This window comes from Pongo abelii, chromosome 9 (genome assembly GCF_028885655.2).
Source record: "Pongo abelii isolate AG06213 chromosome 9, NHGRI_mPonAbe1-v2.0_pri, whole genome shotgun sequence".
NCBI classification, from domain to species: domain Eukaryota; kingdom Metazoa; phylum Chordata; class Mammalia; order Primates; family Hominidae; genus Pongo; species Pongo abelii.
The window spans coordinates 102,835,703-102,858,228 of record NC_071994.2 but is presented as its reverse complement, the minus strand read 5'-3'; the positions used below and the strand labels follow the sequence as shown (position 1 = coordinate 102,858,228).

Sequence of the window (22,526 nt, the reverse complement as noted above, 5' to 3'; positions counted from 1 at the left end):
TCAACAATCTATAACACAAAGGTCCATATCTTTGAAATGAGTTCTGGATTGAAATTGTTACTCTTGATTTTGACAATTCACAATTTCTTGGAGTTTTAATTTCCTCTGTGTATCCCATGTGAGCCTATGTGCCTCACCAAATTCACAGGCCCAGGTATGAAAATGTATGTGAGAACACTTTATAAACATTTAAAGACCTAAACCTAACAAAAAACTATGGAGGAAATGATCCTTTTAAAGTTACCTGAAACATAATGTTTTATTAGGCAAAATGAGTTTTATTTTGTAAAAAGATTACGTTTTGAGATGTTGATAAATATAATAAGTGGGGCTCAATCCGAAGACACTGTAGGGGGAATTACCAGTCACAGGAGCTTAGGTCTGAATGTTCCAACTTAATTGGTGTTTGAAATCACTGCTATTGCCTGTCAGCATTTTAAAACTTGTTCTATTTCTTTTCTTTCCCAGTCATTCTTCCCACTGCTGTCAGACTAATGAACCTAAAACATGGTTTCATCATTTAAAAACCTATACGTGTCCTCTCTTATTTGTTGATGAATGTGCAGACTCAAGAGATTAGAGACCAGCCAAAACTCCCTCATTTTTCCTAACAGTATTTATCTCCCTGACTTCCCAGCACAAACTCCAACACTCTCCAACAGTCGATCTTCCTTACTACACACCTTGCTGTTTACCACTTCCTACTTCCATTCACTCCCTTTTCGCCTCTTTCAGCATATTCCTGTTGACAACATGCTGGACGCACTCTTCAAAGTTGTGAACCGACTTGAAATCATTTTGTTCTAAACTCTGTTTTACTATAAGAATAGTTTGCGAAATGGAGCACAGCCTTTGAAATCAGAAACCTAAGTTTAAATCTCATTTTCCTACTTGTTACCCAGGAAACCTTGGCCAAGCCTTAGCCTATTAATCTTTATCAACACAAAATGAGGATGGCTTATCTTTACAAGTTGTCTTGAAAATTAAAACAAGCATTGTATACAAAGCAATAAGCACAGTAACTGGCATACAACAAATTTTCAACAAATGTTGGCTTAAGCTCTGTTTATAATTACTGTTATTGCTGTTGCATATTTTCTTATACAATGCTTTGTTCTCTGATTGTTTTATGTAGAATACAATTTTTTGTTTTTTGTTTTTTTTTTTGAGATGGAGTTTTGTTCTTGTTGCCCAGGCTGGAGTGCAGCGGCACGTTCTCGACTCATCACAACCTCCACCTCCAGGGTTCAAGTGATTCTCCTGCCTCAGCTTCCTGAATAGCTGGGATTACAGGCATGTGCCACCACGCATGGCTAATTTTTTGTATTTTTAGTAGAGAAGGGGTTTCTCCATGTTGGTCAGGCTGGTCTTGAACTCCTGACCTCAGGTAATCCACCTGCCTCGGCCTCCCAAAGAGCTGAGATTATAGGCGTGAGCCACCGCGCCTGGCCAGTTTTATGTAGAATACTTCTTTCCTTTTGTCTCTTGTATATCATGTCTGGCACATCCTGGGTAATTTCCTGTTTTTCCAGGTAGTAGGCAAAACAATTCAATGCTGTCCACATTTGAATCCAGAAATCTTTGACTATGTTAGGCTACATGAAAAAAGGAATTAAAATTGAATATGTAACTAAGGCTGTTAATCACCTGACCTTATAATAAAGAGATTCTACTGGATTATCCAAGTGAACCCAATGTAATTATAAGGGCCCTCAAAAGTAGAAGAGGGAGGCAGAAGAGTCAGAAGGAGAAATGTGATGATGGGAGCAAGGTCAGAGAGATGCCATGGTGCTAGCTTTTAAGATGGAAGAAAAAGATCAGAAGCTAAGAAATGTGGGCAGCTGCCAGAAACTGGAAAATCTAAGAACATTGATTTTCTCCTGGAGCCTCCATAATGGAACGCAGTCCCACCAACACCTCGCTTTTGCTCTGCGAGACCTGTAGTGGAATGACAAACAAAATTTTAAGATAATACATTTGCTCTTGTCTAAGCCTCTACGTTTGTGATAATTTGTCACAACAACCAAAGAAACCTCATGCACTCCAGTTCTTATGATAGAATCCAGCATGGTACTGGTGCATAGTCGGTGCTCAATAAATACGTTTACTTAAAAACAAATCCTTATGCTGCTTCTTTCCCATGCTAAAAGAAGAAAAGAATATGAATGGTGGGAAAGATAGGTCTTAAATCTGGACAACAGTGATCTTCGGCTGCAAGATGCAACATGTTTATTGCTCTTTCTTTAAAAGAGAATTAGTTGAAAGGACACAAGCTTTGAAGTCACCAGATCAAGGCTGGAATTCCAGGTTTACTTCTAAATAACTGGACAATGCTTTGAGATTAAAGCCTTCTTCAATATAGTCTATGTGAACAGCTGCATTACCTTATACAGTTTCCACACACCTAGAATTGTAAAAACCTCCAACTATCTATACAATTCCAAATAACCCATGCATGTCTGTCTCTCAGGTGACCATCTATCTATACAAAGATGTTGTGGGAAGGGGTGAAGAGGGGTTGGTAAGTACTGAATATAATGTGCCTCTCTCGGTGAAGAGAAATGTCCACAAGGGAGGAGTGCCCAAGCTGCTGAAATGTAGTCTGACCTTAGTGCCCATGGGCTAAGCCAGCAGGTGCCAGCACCCTGCAACACTTCCTCACAATGGTCACAATAGCAAATAAGTAATCCTGATCAGATTCATACAACAGTAGAATTTTACTTGACTCATTTTAGCACTAGTTCCTAAACTTCAGCTCTAAAGATGTTATTAAGTGGCTTGGAGTCATAAGATGCATATTTTAGTACCAAGTTTAGTCCCAAAAGCTTAAATCTACAAGGCACAGTAGACACCCTGAGTTTTGGGAAGACTTTAGACACACCATGAAAAAGAACTCGGACTTCTTTGAGCCTCAGTTTTCTCAGCAGCAAATTACGATAAAAATGGCTTTCTTGCAGATTGTATTGCAAATTAAAATATATAAGTATCTAATAATGTTCCAAGCAAAAAGTAAGTAAGTAATAAAAGAAAAGCTTTTATTTTAAATGGAAAAAATACTAAATACCCAGAAGAAGATACCACTCTTCTGTACCTTAGAAAATGTTCAAAATAACTACTGAGTCGTGTCATTCTCCACATTCTCTGAGTGCTGGGGGAAGAAAGTATGGGTTATTGGTTTTCTGTACTCAGAAGGGCAATAGAGAGCAAAATCATTCGTGACAAGTCACTTGGAAAACACCCAAATAGTCTGTGAGATCACATTTCCTCTTATTAAAAAATTACATCCTCAGAACATTTCAGAAGCTAGAAAACTCATCCTTACATGCCCCTGGATGTTGTTAATGTGTGAAATTACTGAATTATGCAGTATAACATAAAAATCAGTCGCAAATTCTCTAGAAAAACAAGTTAATTCTTTAAAAAATATAAATAAAAACAGTAATAGTTCTACTATAGCATGGTGTAGGAAAATAAAAACTAAAAAACTTGAATCCATATGGCTAGGGTCTTAAATCATCAAAAAATAATTAAAACAGTGAAACCAAACCAGGTTACAGCTACTTATAAGCCTAAATTTAATGAGTTGTGGAAAATGCAATAAACTTAACAAATCACACATTACTATTAATTAATGGGCTGTAAAAGAGTTCCAGGTGGCTTAGGCAATAACAATTTTTAGTTTATACTTTAGAAGAAACATTTTCAGTAACTATGAGATAAATATAATTTATCTCAGCCACTTTTATCTAAAAATTCTGATATTTTCCCTTCATTGTAAGTAATTGTTTAGATTACTTAAAATATATTTCTCAAGTAGTTATATCATTAATTTGTATATCATTTGTCAGTTATTTTATATCATAACATAGTCATTTAAATACATATATTTTGTTAATAATTTTATAAGCCATAAATTTTTTCCTGGTAAAATAAAAAAAATTGATTAAAATCTATGGTATTATAATTTTCATAGTATTTTAAAAATAGATAATATTACACATATATTTGAATTCCTCTTCTGATTCCTGGCAATTTTTTTTTAATCTGATACACATTTATTGTGTCCCAGTGACTGTTCTTTATTCTTGAGAATTCAAAGATCTTGTCCCAAACTTTCAGACATTTATATTCTTATGAAGACACATGAAAATTTTCTGCATAAAAATTGCTACAATATAGCAAGGTATGATAATGCTATTGAAGCACAGAAGGAAGGAGGTTATAGAGAGAATGCAAAAGAAAAGTTGACATTTGATGCAAACCTTGAATGAATACAAGGTATCACGACAAAGAGATGGAAGATGCTTACCCCAGTACCTGGCACAAAATAGGTGTTTTGTTAATATTTGTTACATAGATTAAGGCAGAGACAACTGATTCCTCTTCATGTAACTGATATTCACTTATTAATGTAATGCATGTTTATTATGTGCCAATGATTGTTTTTATTAACAGTTCACAAATATTATCTCAGTATTTGAAGCTTTTATACCTTTTAGTGGAAACAAACAGTAATCGTGGTATATGAGAACTGCTTCAAGAGAAGAATGTACACTTTCATGTATTTATATGTGAGTGATTATAATCACAGAAAATATTTTATTGCCTTTTCCATCGGTTTGCTAATGCATTAATGCAATATCAAATCCCCAAAAACTCCGAGGCAAATAATTTCACTATGACACCTATCAAAAGAAAAGAAGTAGATTTTTAAAATGAATTACTTAGGGAGTTCAGGGAAGGGCTCTTTGAGGAAAATGGTATCAGAGCTGAGATCCTGACTTGAAAGAGGGAAACATAGGAAGATCCAAGGAATCAGCATGCCAGGCAGCTGGGAGAACAAGACCCTAATGGGCAAGTGGGTTTGTGGGATCGAGGGAAGACTACAGTGCTATAGCAAGTCGAAGGTGGCAGCCAAGGGTAAAAACATCACCTAAAAAGAGTGCACAAATAAGGTATGGAGAGGGTTAAGGTTAGAATATTATATGTGCCAAAAACCTGCAGGACGACAGCAGAGAGTGAGTGGCAGGAAGAGAAAGCACAAAAAGGGAGTAGTAATCTGTTAGTATTACTGTTAGTATTACTACAGGATAGTATCTCTTTCATTCTAAGTGTTCAGTTAATATCTGGTAGAAGGATAAATGGATTTCTTTCACTAGTAGAAGACAAAAAACTAGTATATAAATAACTATAATATACTTAAGATTAATAATATTAACTTCAATAATATTAACATTTTCATACTATATCATACATTAACAATGTGCACCAGACACCATATAAAGCACACCATATAAAGGTACATCCGTGAGCGAAGTCCAGATCCCAGACTCAGGGATAAAGCATTAGACTCACATGTCTTTCCCCATATATTTCTTATGACATAAATATTACTTTCATTCCTCAATTATAGATAAGAAAACAACCTGCCCAAGATTCACTCTGTGTACCTTCATACCCCTTTGACTTATTACTGTAAATTCCACTATCCACCTGTTGCCTAACTTCCAAAGAAGCAAATTTTTGAAAGCTCAGATCATAAAATTTGAACTGCAATTAAAGCTTGCTTTGTAAACATTAACTGTGAAAGTAGGAAAATGCTTCTTAATATTACTAGGTATTCAACTTATTTTAGTTTAGGCTAACAACAGCAACAGTAGCTATAAATTTTAGGTGCTAGAAAATAGTTTGAACTAAAGTAGAATATTTGAATATCCCTAATTTCTAAAGGTAGGCCTTCTTTTAAGATGAGTACAACAATTAATTACAATAGGCTGAATTGTGCTTATTTTGGAAGCCAAAACCCAGGTAAATGATATTACTGAGACTTCCACAGTCTTGATGTTCCCAGTTTCTTACTATGTATTCACTTCTTCACATCCTAGATACTTCTACCTCATTCCTCTAATGGAAGTGCTACTTTCATATACAACCGTGCTCTTATTAATTGACAAATGTTTTTCTTTCATCCATTTTCCCTGAAAATTAGCTGAACTTGACGTGACTGGCAAATCCTCCTACTCGAAAATCTCTACTCCGTTGTTTCCTATGACTATACTAACTAGTTTGTCTACTTCCCATTCTATATTATCTCTCACTGACTTTGTCCTTCTACTGAGAGCAAAGCGTCTGCTTTTTTCCATCTCTTTCATTATATTGGGCTCCACTTTGATGGAACAAAGAGCAACTCACGTATTTTCTATTTTACTCTTCACTAGGAGAGAGGCCATAAATAGGATAGATATTATTTTCTCTAACACAACAAAAGGCCAACAGCAAACTAATCCTCAGTTTTTGCTTGAGCTAATGTTAATTCCTAATGTTTATTATGATTAATATTTTATAATAAAGCAATACAAGTTGATGACCTAGATTGCTATTTATACTTTTTAGTGTAATCAAAGCCACCTCTTAACCAAACACACACATATACATACACCTGCCCAGATCAACTTCTCACAATTTATCATCATTAATGTAAATTAATGAAGGTTACATGCCTTTATTAAGCCATTGAGAAAAATCATCTCATTTATTAAATAAGGTTTTAGGAGGTGAAATTTTCTCTAATGAGCTATTATAGTTATGCAAGAATTAAATATCCAATGAGCTGCTTTTCTCTTACTAAGATCCTTTGAAAAGTAAATGTTGAATCACTGGCATGCCTTGTGTTTTTCCTGTCATTGTTTACCAGTGATTTACCATTTGAAAAATTAGATATAATTAATAATTAATCAGTAATTACTTTATAAACTAAAGAAATATATTTTAATTGAATTTTATAAGAAATAGACAACAAAGTCAGATTTTAGTACAGGATTGTGTTACAGCATACATGGCTGTTTGTTGCTTTTTCTACCCCTTTGTACAACACTGTGCATTTTGGAAATGAGACAGGCCTACAAAGTCTGCATAATCCATGAATGAGAAAAGCAATTCTGTTTTATAGTTATACAGGAAGATGGTAATTTGTCTCCATGTCAGAATCCGGGGGAAAAAACAATATCTGTTATAAGCAAAGATGAAGGATATCACTTTGTGGCAGAAGAGTTTCAATGGACCCTGGGCAAGGACAAAATTTCGAGTCCAAAAGATCATGTAACAGTGTATGTATTATTAAATTTTATTTGTCCTTAGCTAGTTGTCATGCTGAAACGTATTTAGCAACATGAAAGAAAATATCATATTAAATATGATGCAGAGATGCCAGGGTTGTAAACATGGTTGACAGTTAATTTGTATGTTTTGTATTTAAATATTCATTTAGTCTTATCCATATTTACTATAGCATACAGATTATACTAGAAAACATATTGTATGTAATTAGATTAATACTATAAATTTTATATTTCTAGTATTCCTAAATTTTGAAAGCTCAGATAATAAAGTTTGAATTGCAGTTAAAGCTTGGCTTCTGAACTTTAACTTTGAAAGTAGAAAAATACTTAATATTACTAGGTATTCAACTTATTTTAGTTTATGCTCACAACAACAGTAGGTATAAATTTTTGATGCTAGAAAATAGTTTGAAGTAAAGTAGAATATTTGAATATCCCTAATTTCTGAAGGTAGGCCTTCTTTTAAGGTGAGTACAACAATCACAATAGGCTGGACTGTGCTTATTTTAGAAGCTAAAACCAAGGTAAATGACATTACTGAGACTTCCACCATCTTGATGTTCCCCTCAATCATGTATGACCTGATAATATTTATAGTCAAATTACATTAATTCTATTTATTTTACCTCCCCTGTAATTAGGACTATTTTGAGTTTTACCTACACATAATAAAAACCAATATGAAGTCCTCAACATAATATGAAACTATACATTGCTTGAATTATTGAAAAAAAAATTCAAATAAAAGCCATGCATGAAAGTTGGCATGCATCTTCTCTTTTTATCATTGTATTGGCATAATCAGTGTGCTTAAGTATACCACCAGCCTTGTGTGAATACACTGTTGTATAGATTTTAAAAAAGGATGACCTATAAAAAATACTTTGGAATACATCTAACCAAGAAGGTGAAAGATCTCTCCAAGGAGAACTATACAACACTGCTGATAGAAATCTCTAGATGACATAAACAAATGAAGAAACGTTCCATGTTAATGGAATAGAAGAATCAATATCATTAAAATGCCCATACTGCCCAAAGTAATCTACAGATTCAACACTATTCCTATCAAACTATTGGTATCATTTTTCACATACCAAAAAAAAAATCCTAAAATTCTTATGTAACAACAAGAAAAACATCCAAATAGCCGAAGCAATCCTGAGCAAAAATAACAAAGCCGGAAGTATCACAATACCTAACTTCAAACTACACTATAAGACTACGGTAACCAAAACAGCATGGTTCTGCTGCAAAATCAGACCAATGGAATGGAATAGAGAATGCAGAAATAAAGCTGCACATCCACAGCCATCAGATCTTCAACAAAGTTGACAAAATTAAGCAATGAGAAAAGGATTTTCTAATCAATAAATGATGCTGGGATAACTGTCTAGCTACAGGCAGAAGAATGAAACTGGACCTCTACATTTCACCGTATACAAAAACAACCCAAGAAAGATTAAAGACTTAAATGTAAGACCTCGAGCTGTAAGAATCCTAAAAGAAAACCTATGAAACACCATTCTGGACACTGGCCTCGGGAAAGAATTTATGATTAAGTCCTCAAAAGCAAATGCAACATAAACTAAAATTTACAATTTACACCTAACTAAACTAAAAAGCTTCTGCAAAGAAAAAGAAACTGTCAAAAGAGTAGACAACCTACAGAATCAGAGAAATTATTTGTATACCACACTTCTGAAAAAGGTCTAATATTCAGAATCTATAGGGAACTTAAATAATTTAACAAAACCAAATAACCCCATTAAAAATGAGTGAAATATATGAACCGACATTTCTCAAAAGAATACAAACAAGCAGCCAATAAACATATCAAAGAAGTACTCCACATCACTAATCATCAGAGAAATGCAAATCAAAATCACAATGAAATACCATCTCACACCAGTCAGAATGGCTATTACTAAAACGTCAAAAACAACAGATGTTGGTGAGACTGTTGAGAAAAGAAAACAACTTGTACACTGTTGATGGGAGTGTAAATTCATTCAGCCACTGAGGAAAGTAGTTTAGAGATTTCTTAAAGAACTTAAGAGAATTACCATTCCACCCAGCAATCTCATTACTGGGTATATACCCAAAATAAAACAAACAGTTCTACCAAAAAGACCCATGCACTCACATGTTCATTGAAGCACTATTCACAATAGCAAAGACATGGAATCAACCTAGGTGCCCATCAACAGTGGAGTGGATAAAGAAATATGGTACATATATACCGTGGAATACTACATAACTATAAAAAAGAATGAAAGATGTCTTTGAAGCAACATGGATGCAGCTGGAGGCCATTATCCTAAGCAAATTAATGCAGGAACAGAAAATCAAATACCACATGTTCTCACTTATAAGTGCGAGATAAATAATGGGTACATGTGGATATAAAGATGGCAAAAACAGAAACTAGAAACTTTTCAGTGGGGTTGGGGGGAAGGGTGAAAAACTATTGGGTTCCATGCTAAGTAACTAAGTGATGGGACCACTCGTAACCCAAACCTCAGCATAATGCAATGTACCCAGGTAACAAACCTGCACATAAACCACCGAATCTAAAATAAGAGTTGGAAGAAAATAAAAATGAATTAAAAATAAAAAAAGGATAGCCTAAATGTGCACATGTACATCAGATATATTACATAGGTTGAGTTCAGTAATCTGAGGCGTGTGACCATAAAGAGGATATATGATCCTTTTCAATTGTCTGATCTCAAAATTAGAGATTGTGAGAATACTAAGCATAACCTCATGATGGTCCAGATGATTTAGAGAGATATTACATGCATAACATCTACAAACATTATGAGATTTTATCTTTTAGTTTCTTAAGAGATCTAGATACAGAGTCAGATAAAGAAAGATAAATATTCATTTCATCTCCACTTAACTATGCTACCTTGAGCAAGTTGGTTACCTCTTTCAGGCATAGTTTCCTAATGTTCAAAATGTTTAGAAATGTAAATAATGCCTAATTTGTAGGATTTTTTGAAGTTCAAAATGAAGGTAAATGCAAAGCATTCTCCTGAGTGTCTAGAACATAATAATCACTTAATAAATCTTAGCAATTATTATTAGCATTGTCATTAATGTTTAAATATAAATAAAATCTAAATGTCTAACATTTTTAAAAATTGTTCAAGTTGGTAAGAATATTTTATTGTAGTGTCTATTTTATGAGCAAAGCCTTGTTTTTTTTCATTTCTAAAATGAGGTAAATCAATTAAAATAAAAATATTTTTATAACATCTTAAGAAATAACTTCAAAAAAACTCTAGAAAACAAAATATCACTAAATTAGATGAAGAAAACTTCTGCCACAGAATACTTTCTAAAGGCAAGCACATATATTCTATTTTTCATGAGGGTTTTAAATAAATGGAGGATAGGGAAACATTGATAGCTTTTTCAACTGTTAGTATTCTTATAATGGAATTTAGAAAATAGAGGTCAAGTTTCTAGGCCTGCTTGCATATTGGTGCACAGAGACATAGAGATTTTGTTTAATAAACATCCTAGTTCCATCCCAGACATTATACTATTTGTTATTTTGTTAATTTAATGACTGTTCATAAAATTCCATGAACTATAATTTAAATAAGTCTGTAATGGTTGTGATTTCTTAGGTGGATGATTTACTATCTTTATGAAAACAGAATTGATATAAATGACCTCATTTGATGCTCTTTACTGACAGTTTATAGACACATTTTTGGTTATTCTGTTGTGACAGATGTGATCCTTTGAAAATGCTATTTAATTTCCTGTGAGCTAGGAAAGACAATTCTCTAAATTCATCCACCTATTAAGAGGTGTGACATAAACACTTTCATTTTTTTCTTATAATTACCTGGAAAACAAGATCTTTAAAAAACTGACTGAAAGAGTTAACTATTTTTTTCTGGATATTTTGACATGAATTATGGCAGTGGCACTGGGTAGACACTTTAAGCACTGGCAATTCAAATAGAATAACATTTGCACGTACATTTTCAAAAAACTTAACAAGTTTTGTTGCTTGGTTTGATAAATTCTGTCACTATATCCTAACACTAAGTTTACAAACCAATGACACTATGAAATGGATAGGAAACTTTTATTGCCACGGAGATCAATAGAGAGATGTTGCTAGAATTCTAGAACTATATTTAAAAAGGAAAGTCAGAGAGTTTTCTTCTTTCTGCACTTAGGATCACATCTAAAATCACTTTTTTTAAAAAGGTAACTTTCCTATATTTTTTGGGGGTATCTTAGTTTGCTTCAGACATCGAATATGATATGTAAGATATTACCAATAGTATACAAAGTTACGTGTACAAATATTACTGCATTAAAATGGTTATTAACATTTGTATTGATATTAACATTAATTCTATTCAACATATTAATATTCATTTTCAATGGAGCAATTATTTGACTATTATCTATTTGGGGGCCTTATAATTGATAAAGTATTTCTGCATAAATTGTATGATTTGATTCTCTATAGCAATTGTTAAAGATGGCTCTGTATGTTCCTCCTAAGAAATCATTCTTCTCATAGGTGTCATAAGGGAATTCTTTTTGAGGGTAGTGGCTACTGTGGTACTGGAGGATATTTTATTAATTCACTCAGTGTGCCAGCATTCACTAAGTGTTGACTATGAACTTACATGTTAGAGGTAGGTTATTAAACTAAAATAAAGGAATAAAAAAGACATGAAATCTGCCCTCAATGAGTTTACAGTCTAATAAAGTCAGTGGTATGCTTGGAATGGCTTCAGCCATTGTTATAAATAGTTGAAGTGAAATGTTACCAGAAATGAAGGAATCATATGAGACAAAGGGAGAGACAGACAGAAAGACAGAGACAGAGAGAGAGGAAGAGAGGGAGGGAGGAAGAGAGGGAGGGAGGGAGAGAGGGAGGGAGATAGAGGGAGAGGGAGAGGGGGAGAGGGGGAGAGGGAGAGAGAGAGAGAGAGAGAGAGAAAGGGAGGGAGGGAGGGAGGGACAGGGAGAGGGAGACAGTCGGAGAGACCTGGGTTATTGAATAGTAGCCCAGCAGGCAGAGAAAACATGATACAAAGACATGATATCATAAATGAGCATGAAATGCTTTGAGGACTATATATAGTTTATGACAGCCTAATAATTATAGAGAAAGCTGGAAAAATGACAGAGTCCAAATAATAAAAGTCCTTGAGGCCATTTGTAGGAGCGTGAACTTTATTGGGGTATGGTAACCATTTCATAAGTTATTAACCCTGTCCCTATGGATATGAATAGATTTAGACAGAGCTAATATTTTTCATTGTTTTAGCTTTCCCTACCCAAAGAACACTATGTGATCAGCCTGTTCTCAAACTATTTAGTCTTCCAACAGATTCACGAATAAAGTGCACAGTGCTACTCCATTCTTGCCCCTTAAGTCCCATGGAATGAACAGAACATCTCTCTGGCATACAGAAGTTACTCTGATCACATCTGAGGCTACACTTAGACTATAAGCACCACAAACATAACTTCCAGTGATACCATTTTAAACAACTTCTTGTAGAATAGATTGAAAGTCCACTGTCTGAGGGTATTCTAAGAAAGTTGGAAAGATAAGGCGTATCTAATCTGAGCCTCTCTACACAGACTCATACACCATCATTTATAATTTGAACCAAGGCTGACACTGCAGTTAGCTGAAGAGGACTGGAACTTTAAAAAAGCTCTGTCAGATGCAGAAGATGACTTGTTAGAATTTACCCTGAGAAATTCAAGCTGTATCCCTAGAAATTGCCCAAAATACTGAATTAGACTCAAAACAAAAACAAAACAAAACACAGCAGAAAGCTCACCTAGGAACTGAGGCCATGAATTCACAGGTGCTAAAGCCCTTCTGCCCAACACGTAGGTAATTAGTGAGCCTTCTTAGAAAGAACTGCTATCCTCTTACTTCTCTCTGCATTTTTTAAAATGAGAAAATTATCAGTTTAGCCTAACCATCATGAGACTTTTTCACTGGATGTTAGAGAATTATGGAAAGAGTATATTGGTTTCTAGTTCTATTATGATAATAGTTCTATTTTATTGAAAAAAATTCTAAGGATGTGAAATGAAAATTAGTTCTAAAGAATGAAGAAAATATTTCTAGAAATTATACACCTTCCTGGCTGATATAAAAATGGTTTACTTAGTTTAAGCTTATAGGTCAAGATGTGACAGTCCAAACTCTAAATTTTTCTAGTTTGACATAATATTTATAACGCTGACTATATTCCATATGGCAGAATATTTCCCTGGAAGAGGAAAATCTAGAGGATCTAGATACCTTACTTGGAAAGGAGAAATTCATTTCACTAACTAGACTCTGTTTTCTAATTTCAGCCTCATCCTCTAGATGGACTCTCTTCTTTCTACTTCTAAATACCACCACGGTTTCACTCTCATGTCATGTCCATGAAGCTATGTTGTTCACATCTTCATTCCTGTTATGGCCAAAATCAATATTCATTATGATATCTACTACTTTAATTTGAGGACTATATATAGTTTAGGATAGCCTAATAATTATACAGAAAGCTGGAAAATGATTTGCCTTGGATTATGATTTCTGTTTCTATCATACTGAGTCTCAAAACGCAAAGTTTTTTGTGGTTGTTGTTGTTTGTTTGCTTTTGTTTTTCTGAGAGAGAGTTCACTCTATTGCCCAGGCTACAGTGCAGTAGAGTGATCATAGCTCACCTAGTACTCCTGGGCTCAACAGATCATCCCACTTTATCCTCCCGAGTAACTGGGACCATAATCACAAACCACCATGTCTGGCTGATTTTTGTATTTTTTGTAGAGATGAGGGCTTACCATATTGCCCAGGCTGGTCTTGAACTCCTAGCCTCAAGTGAAGGCTAGGAGATCAAGTGATCTTCCTGCCTCAGCCTCTCAAAGTGCTGCAACTACAGGTGTCAGCCATAGCACCTGGCCCAAAGGTCTTTTTTGAGAGTTACTTTAGCATCTGACATCAATCCCCACCTTAAACTTTGAACATCATTTGTATTATACTCTATTTTATTGGATCATACTTTCTTCTCTCTTTCACCAGCTTCTTTCTTTCTACCTTTCATTGTGTCTCTGTGAGAGAAACACATATATTCCTAAAGTTTACGTCTGTTGTCTTTTTTCCTAGCACAAATTCTTGTTGGTGAAACATTTCCATGGTTTTACTGAGTCTCTCAATATGTTTTGTGTCCAGTTCCCATCTGCCTTTCCTGAGCACCAACAAATACTTTTAAATGTTGGGTATTTCCTCCTGAAAGTCAGAATAAATCTATCTCAAACTGAACTTACTTATTCTCCCTGAAATCTACATTCCTTATCTGTGTGACTTGATTATGTAATGGCATTATCAATTGTTCAATTGAATTCATCAAGCTCAGAATCTTGATGTCATTCTAACTCCTCCATATGTTTTTATACTCCCACCACCACCTATTCATTCATTTGCAAATTTTCACTTATTTTCAAACCTCCCTCAGAGGGAGAATTCAAGCCCTTTTTACCTGGAATATTAAAATGACCTCCTACTGTGACTTTCCCTACAGAGTTCTCTGGATACATATTCCTAAGGCAACATTCTTATTCTTTTGTGTCCTCTGTACACCTGTAGAGCAAATTACAAACTTCTATTCAATTAATGAAGCCATCAAAGATTTATGTAGGGGTAACCTGGTCAGAATTGTGTTTTGCATAGGTAATTCCAATAAGCAACACAGAGGGAGTATAGTAGGGTGGGAGTAAAGAAGAAAAATGTTAGGAAATAGACAAAGTGGTCAGGTATTCCAGGTAGGCAAGGAAATTTATATGAAATAGAAGGATTTGTATTGATTTTGCTAGCCTCAAGCACTATTAGTATGTCCGTTGCTCACTATAGGCTAACATCCAGAACAATGTCCTACAGAGATCAGAGAATGAGTAAATTCTGCATGCATACATTAATTACAGACATGCAAAACAAAAAATGTAATGCAAAGTATGTTTTGAGTTGAACAAGGCAGTATTATAAGGATTTTAAGTACGAAGTTTGATGTTAGATTTGATTTGGAGCTACTGTTTTATTACTTACTAGCTGTGTGGCTGGAGGAATACCTTGACTTCTCTCAGCTTCATTTTTTTTCCCCCACTTATATATTAGGTCAATAATAGAACTTCCTTCATCAAATTGATGTGAGGATTAAAGGGGGTGGTGATGCATCAAATATGTTTAGTAGTTAGCCTAAAATTTAAATGTTCAATAAATTTTACTATTATCATGTTATTTTAAAATACATATAAGTCCGGGTGCAGTGGCTCAGGCCTGTAATCCCAGCACTTTTGGAGGCTGAGGCAGGAGGATCACCTAAAGTTGGGAGTTCAAGACCAGGCTGACCAACATGGAGAAACCCCACCTCTACTAACAATACAACAAATTAGCCAGGCATGGTGGCACATGCCTGTAATCTCAGCTACTCGGGAGGCTGAGATTAATCCTCTACTAAGGATTAAGGACAATTAATTAAGTAAATGCGCTTGAGCATTAAAGGTCTGAAGATGTATACAGTCCCTGATCCTGGTTACTTTACAACTTGAATGAAGAACGGACTTTCTGAATTTCTAAAAGCAAAACAAAAGAGCACTATGATAAAATATAACCCGTGCCAAGCCAGGAAAATGGAACCATTTTGTGGCAGGTCATCTGTCACATAAAGACAGAGTTATTCACGATTTTCATACATAATGAAAGTACCTGTTTGGTTGTACTTTAATAAAAAAAAAAACTTGCAAATTTATAATTTATTTAAAAGAAAGAAGAGTGTGAGGGTAGTCTACAACAGATTTCAACTTTCATTCACTCTTCGTAAGTTGCTTTTAAAGTATAAAATTAGGCTGGGTATCTTGGCTGATGCCTCTAATTCCAGCATTTTGGAAGATTGAGGCAAGAGGATCACTTGAAACCATGAGTTCAAGACCAGCCTGGGCAACACAGCTAGACACCATCTATATAAAATTTTAAAGTAAATCATAAAATTATGTATTTTTGATTTTTAAATTGTTTCCTGTGAACTTAATCCAATAATCCATACTGTATTTTGCCAAGGGATTACACACTCACAGTTACTGTATATATTATGACCAAAGTAATTATACTTTTAAAGAAATACTTAAACATTATTTTATTGTGAGTTGTGATTTCCTTAAAAAAAGAGTCATTTGTGTATGGAAGATAACATTAATTTATTTTGTAATAACATCTAATAATTTTACAACTAATAAATTCATCCATGTCAATCTATTTCATTCAGATTAATATTCAAATGATTTAATCAAGTTACTACAGGCTAAGCCTCAGAGACTAACGAAATAAAGCTTTGCATATACTGTGGAGTTTGTGATTATTCAAATCATTTTATTAGGTACTAAACACTACTAGTAAAATGTGGCTTTAAACTCTAAGGTCAATTTTACGTTAGGAGAAAAAGTTATGAAAAAAGCCAGAGAAGTAATTTTTGAGTTTTATATGAAAAGGAAAGGTTAAATTAAAGGGCTTAAATACAAAGCCTACAAAAGTCATATAATCTCTCAAAGAGTTAAGTAGGTTATTTTAATCAACTGCTTCAAGGAAAACTAATGGAATATTCTGGATCTAAATCACTAAATGTGCTGAAAAGCAATATGTTCAAATTTAGATAGGAACTATCAATTTACCAAGAATTGCATATAAAGGTATTTTTGAAGTAAGAGACAGCATAAGGAGATTTTATTCCTGATTCATTATATGTTTGACTTGCTGGCATGAAATATTTCTAAAAATCCCAACTGTGGAGAAACTGCTACAAGCTTTGGATTTCTGAAGGATGTTTGCGAAGTGTGAGAGTGACAAAGTTTTATATGGTGTACTCTTGCTTGTCACTGAAGAGAAATCACTACAGTAGCTGAGGAAATTATCCTCATGACAAACATAAGCTTCAGGAATAAAATATCTTTTGTCAAAAATAATCTCATTAATAATCAGTAATAATCATCCCCAGAAAATCACTCCAGCTTTGTGCTTACGTTTTTAATTTTAACCTTAAAAACCAGTTCACTAACACGACTTCTCCACCTCATTAATTTTTACTACACCCTTGTGAGGGTTAGGTTTATTAATGCTAAACTAAGTGTTAACACTAACTAAGCTGAACCATGTTTATATATAAATATTTATTTAGGGAGAATTTTAAAGGAAGTTCCTCATGGGTAGACATTTAAGCCCATGAGGCAGGTTAGGGGTGGATGAACCACTGCAGAGCAGCTGCTCAAATCTGTTCATTGTCCAAATCAAAATTAGAAAAAAAAAATTAATCAGTGAATAAAGTGAATGGCTTCATGATTAAATTCTAGTTCCGGTTAAGGAAATTTTTGGCTTTATGTCAAGCTAATTAAACTTGCTATTGAATTGGTGTAGGGATGTTGTAGGGGTTGCAATAAAAAGCCTCAAATGAAAAATTTCTGTGAAAATTTGTCAAGAGGAGATTTGCTTCTTTGAGGAAGTGTTGGGTGTGCAGGGGAAATAGATTCTGTTAGATTCCTTTACATGTTTTTCTTTCTTTCTTTTGCTTTGACCACCAGGGAAATACTTGTTTCACTTTATGGTCCGAACTACCTTGATCTGTTATAAGGTATATTTTTTCCTAGGACTATATTTACTTAATTACACATGTATCTTGAGCATATATCTTATAGAGCAAGTAAAAAAAAAATCACCTTTGGAAGGAGGTAAACATTAAATATGTTAATAAAGTAACATTATTATACAAGCATACATTTGCTATTTCATATTTGTAAATATATTCGGGGACAAATGAATAGAAGTGAAACTTTAAAAAGAATTTAATTTGCTTTATACTTGCTTAATTTTTCCAAATGCTAGATATAATTTTATTTTTGCCACATCACCAGGTATCAATAAAAGGTGTCAACACTCACTTCCTTGTCATCATTTTCTGCAAAAGCTAGGACCTATGATGATATCAGCTTTTGACAATAGCTGCAGTTATCTTTGTCCTGTCTCAAATTCATTTAGAAAATTTAGCTTTCTAGGTCCTCACTGCAGGTTATTCAATAAATAAAGAAATTATGAGGAAAAGGTTTTACTAAAAGAAAAAATATGTTAGTAAGAAAGAGGGATTACACATCAAAATTACCATAAACCCAAAATTCCAGTTCTGGAAAGAAACTCAATGTCTCCTAAACTCTTAAACTTCTGTAAGGAAAATTAAATAAGTGGTTTTAAACTAAATTTGAACAACGAGAAGAAATGCAGAACACTATGACTGCATGCTTATTTTCATTACTAATATTAATTTTTGTTACATAGGTGTTAATAAATTCTAAAACGATGATTAAGGAAGCAAGCATGCAAGATTTTTAAAAAGATTCCAATTTAATTAAAGTTTAGAAGAAGAACTTCTAAAATCAAATTGGCTAGGTCAGAAAAGAAATCCAATACACATTTATACTGGAATAGGAAAAGATTGAGTACTATTAGACTTAAATTAGAGTTATCATCTGAAAAATGAATTTACATTTTACAACATGAACAAATCATATGTTGGTTATGAGGATAAAATGAGTTAATGTATTTAAAACAGAGCATCATCTGCAACAAAAACATTCAGTAAATATAAGCTGTCAATGTGAGCTTGAAACATTCAAAATCTATTTTTTAAAAGCATTTTTTTGCTATCTGGTTTAGCAATAATGTTATCCTACCTATCACCAGAACTTATTTGGTGCTATCTAATACGCACCTGCAGCATCTAGATTTTTAGTCTCTATGACATTATAGTCATTGAAAAGCAGGTGAATCTATGCCTGACAAGGGGTTGGGAGCAGGAAGACAAGCTGTTATTAGTGGAAAGGCAGAATATTTTAAAATATATTTCTGGTTAATAAGAGTACTCCTAGCATTAAAGGAGTGTCAGTATACTAATTATGCATATGTATGTATGTATATATATATGTTGAATCTGCAAAAAGCCATGTGACTTTAATGATACTAAAAATCAGTTTTCTTTGAAAATATGTAATTTTCACACAAGAGAAAGAAAACTTCAATGATATATATTTACATTTTATATTTAATATGTATCTTATCACAATATTATGTATAATAATTGTTAGTATATGGATAATTTGATATTATGTTAGTATATGGATAACTTAGTTCTTCAATTAAGTATACACCTATTATAAAATACAAATTAGTACCTTTTTTATGAATATAATTAGGAGAGCCCCATCCTACGTTTATTAAACACTGTTCAACAAGTTTTAGAATCACATAATTTCAAGCAAAGTTGTCATATTTTAAAAGGCAAAAAGTAAAAGGTGAAGACTTAGAAAGTATCATTGATATAACAATAATAATGGTTAATCACCAAAGTGAACTAGTCTGTTAAACAGATCTCGAATTTGAAAGAGGCAATCAAAACTCATTTGGTTGGTAACTCAAAAATAGACTTTGAATTGGGTGATACAGTCCTCCTTTATGTTTGACTTTAGAAGATCCTGATAGCACTAGCCCAGCATAAAAATAATCTAAAAAGGTATTTTACAACATATGATAAAATTAATGTGTAAATGGTAAAAATAAGTATTCAATAAAACTATTATAAACTGAGTAACATATGCAAATATGCCTCAAGAGTAGGTACAAGGTGGAATTATAACTATAAGTACTGTATTAGTGAAAAGTTTTGCAATCATTTTGATGATTTATAAATTTAGTCTGATTTTAAAACATTTAATAAATTTAAGTCTCATATTCACTATTTAAAAAATGTTTAACAAAATTGGATTAAATATGCTTTAATAATTGTCTCAGTCGATTAAATATATTCAATTTTGAAATATTAGTTGTATAATGAATATTTATACATTCAGATAAATGAAGCCTGCTGGATATAAAATATTTCAGCTTTAAAATGTGACAAAAGTAATAAGCATTCCTCCACAAAAATCCCTTCAGACATTAAACACTCCAACAACAGTGAGTATATTCTATTAAATATATTGACTTACAAGCCTGGTCTTCAGAAAATCACAATATAAAGGAAAGTTGCCAACCAAATTTTTCGTTTGCTTTGTTTTGTTTTGTTTTGAGAAGGAGTCTCGCTTTGTCGCCCAGGCTGGAATGCAGTAGTGTGATCTGGGCTCACTGCAAGCTCCGCCTCCCGGGTTCAAGCGATTCTCCTGTCTCAGTCTCCCTAGTAGCTGGGACTACAGGCACGTGCCACCAGGCCCGGCTAATTTTTTGTATTTTTAGTAGAGATGGGTTTCACCGTGTTAGCCAGAATGGTCTCGATCTGCTGAACTCGTGATCCGCCCGCCTCGGCCGCCCACAATGCTGGGATTACAGGCATGAGCCACCGCGCCCGGCTTGAGGACCAAGTTTTTAAGTTTCACATTGCCTTTGTGTTCTTTCACTTCATTTCAGAAACCCCTTTTCTTTTCTCTCCCCAACTTCCTACCTCATTTTCTCTCCCTAACCTCTGAACGATTCTGAGTCCGCGAATCCTATAGCACCCGAACTCCCATCCAGGTATGCTAGTAGAGGTTCATCAAATCATCTTTTCTCCCTACTGCCCATATTTGCATGTATTTTCAAAGATAAACTGGAAAAATAGATGGAGCTACATCTATGGGACTTAATTGTTTCAATATCATAGAAATAAGCATAATGGCATCTAGGTGGAGAAAGAATTTTGAGGCAGAATTGGTCTTCCCTGTGTAACCGTCTGCTTTAACCAGGTACCTTGTGGGTTTTTATGCGTATGTAGCCAATGGCCTGAGTTTGATGGAAAGTGGAGAGGGGTACAGTCATAAGGTGCTACCTCTGAATACATATGTAAGCCCATAATGTTTAAGTTAAAAATAAGCAGATATTGCTCTAAATCAAGTTGAAGACAGCTTCATGCTAAATAGGTAAGATACTTAAGATAAATAGTATTTCCCATGCCTGGTCATTGAACTGTAAATGCTGCTGCCAAAGTCCTCACTTCAGGTGAGTGTATTTGACAACTGTGTTTGATCTTTCCAGAAAACCTAAGACAGTCATATGGATATGTAAAATAAATAGCTTTTTGCTCTAAACACATGCAGGAAAAAGTTGGCATCATTTGCTTCCACAAAGGGAAAAACAATTTACATATAGGCTACAGCTAACTGGTACACCTTGTGTCAAATACTGTAGACCAAAGTGTAAGGTATAAGCCACTAATATTTGTATAGCATATTTTCTGGATATGCTGCATCTATCTTGAAAAGACTATTGAATAAAGGAGCTATTATGAGGGTTATTTACTTAGTTTATTAGGTTACTTGGTTAATCGTGCATAATGTAAAGTATTAGGTTCTGTGATACACCACGTAATATTTTCCAAAATAAAAAAGAATCTATTTAGGCTGCTATCTTGGTGTCTCTGGCCTATGTAAATGTACCTATCTGAATTCCTTAGGCAAATCTACTTTAAAATATGATATTTACATTTTTCTAGGACCCATCTCGGTACTCTTCAAACTGTATTTATTATCAATTCTTTATTCTTCCCTTTTCTATTTCACACTTCTTTAATAGGGTGTCTGAATTCTGGGTTAATTAGAAATGATACCTGGGAAAGATTATATAGAGAAAGATCAATTATTACATTCTTCCAGGTGTAATTTTAATTTAAAAATCATTTCATGATCACTTATGTAGCCACTACAATTACACTTTAATTATTAATATAAAGATTCCTGGTCTTTCTCAGTGTTTTTTAGAGATTCTATCCTCAAGAATTTAATTTCAAGTAGGATTACTTATGAAGGAATAATAATAAAATGTTTTACCTATTAGCCTATTTTTAATTTATTGTAAGCTCTCATTGTAAGTAAAATAATTTCAAGAGTTTTTAAGAATAAATATATTTAGTTAATTATATACACACACCTTTTTTTTTTTTTTTTTTTTTTTTTGAGACGGAGTCTCTCTCTGTCCCCCAGGCTGGAATGTAGTGGCGCAATCTCGGCTCACTACAAGCTCCACCTCCCAGGTTCAAGCAATTCTCCTGTCTCAGCCTCCCAAGTAGTTGGGAATACAGGCACATGCTGCCACACCTGGCTAATTTTCATTTAATCAGGTATATTACGTACTTTAGAAACGTTTATATTTGTGTGTGTGTGTGTGTGTGTGCGTTTGTGTGTCTATGTCTGTGTAGCCACATACGGTATCTTTTTTGCAATACAAAAACTGGGACATCTAGGAGATATAGTCAAAATCTAATATATTAGCATTTCAGAGGTATTTTTTGTTACCTGGCTAGAAGCAGAAGTTTTAGAATATGCTATCTTATATTCTTACAAATCCAT

At 33.8% G+C, this 22,526-nt stretch overlaps 1 protein-coding gene across 1 annotated transcript in view; it reads right to left on the bottom strand.

Annotated features, from left to right (window-relative positions):
• CNTN5 (contactin 5) overlaps positions 1-22,526 on the bottom strand; it is a 1,356,469-nt gene that overhangs the window by 498,101 nt on the left and 835,842 nt on the right. The gene's annotated exons all lie outside the window — the stretch shown is intronic.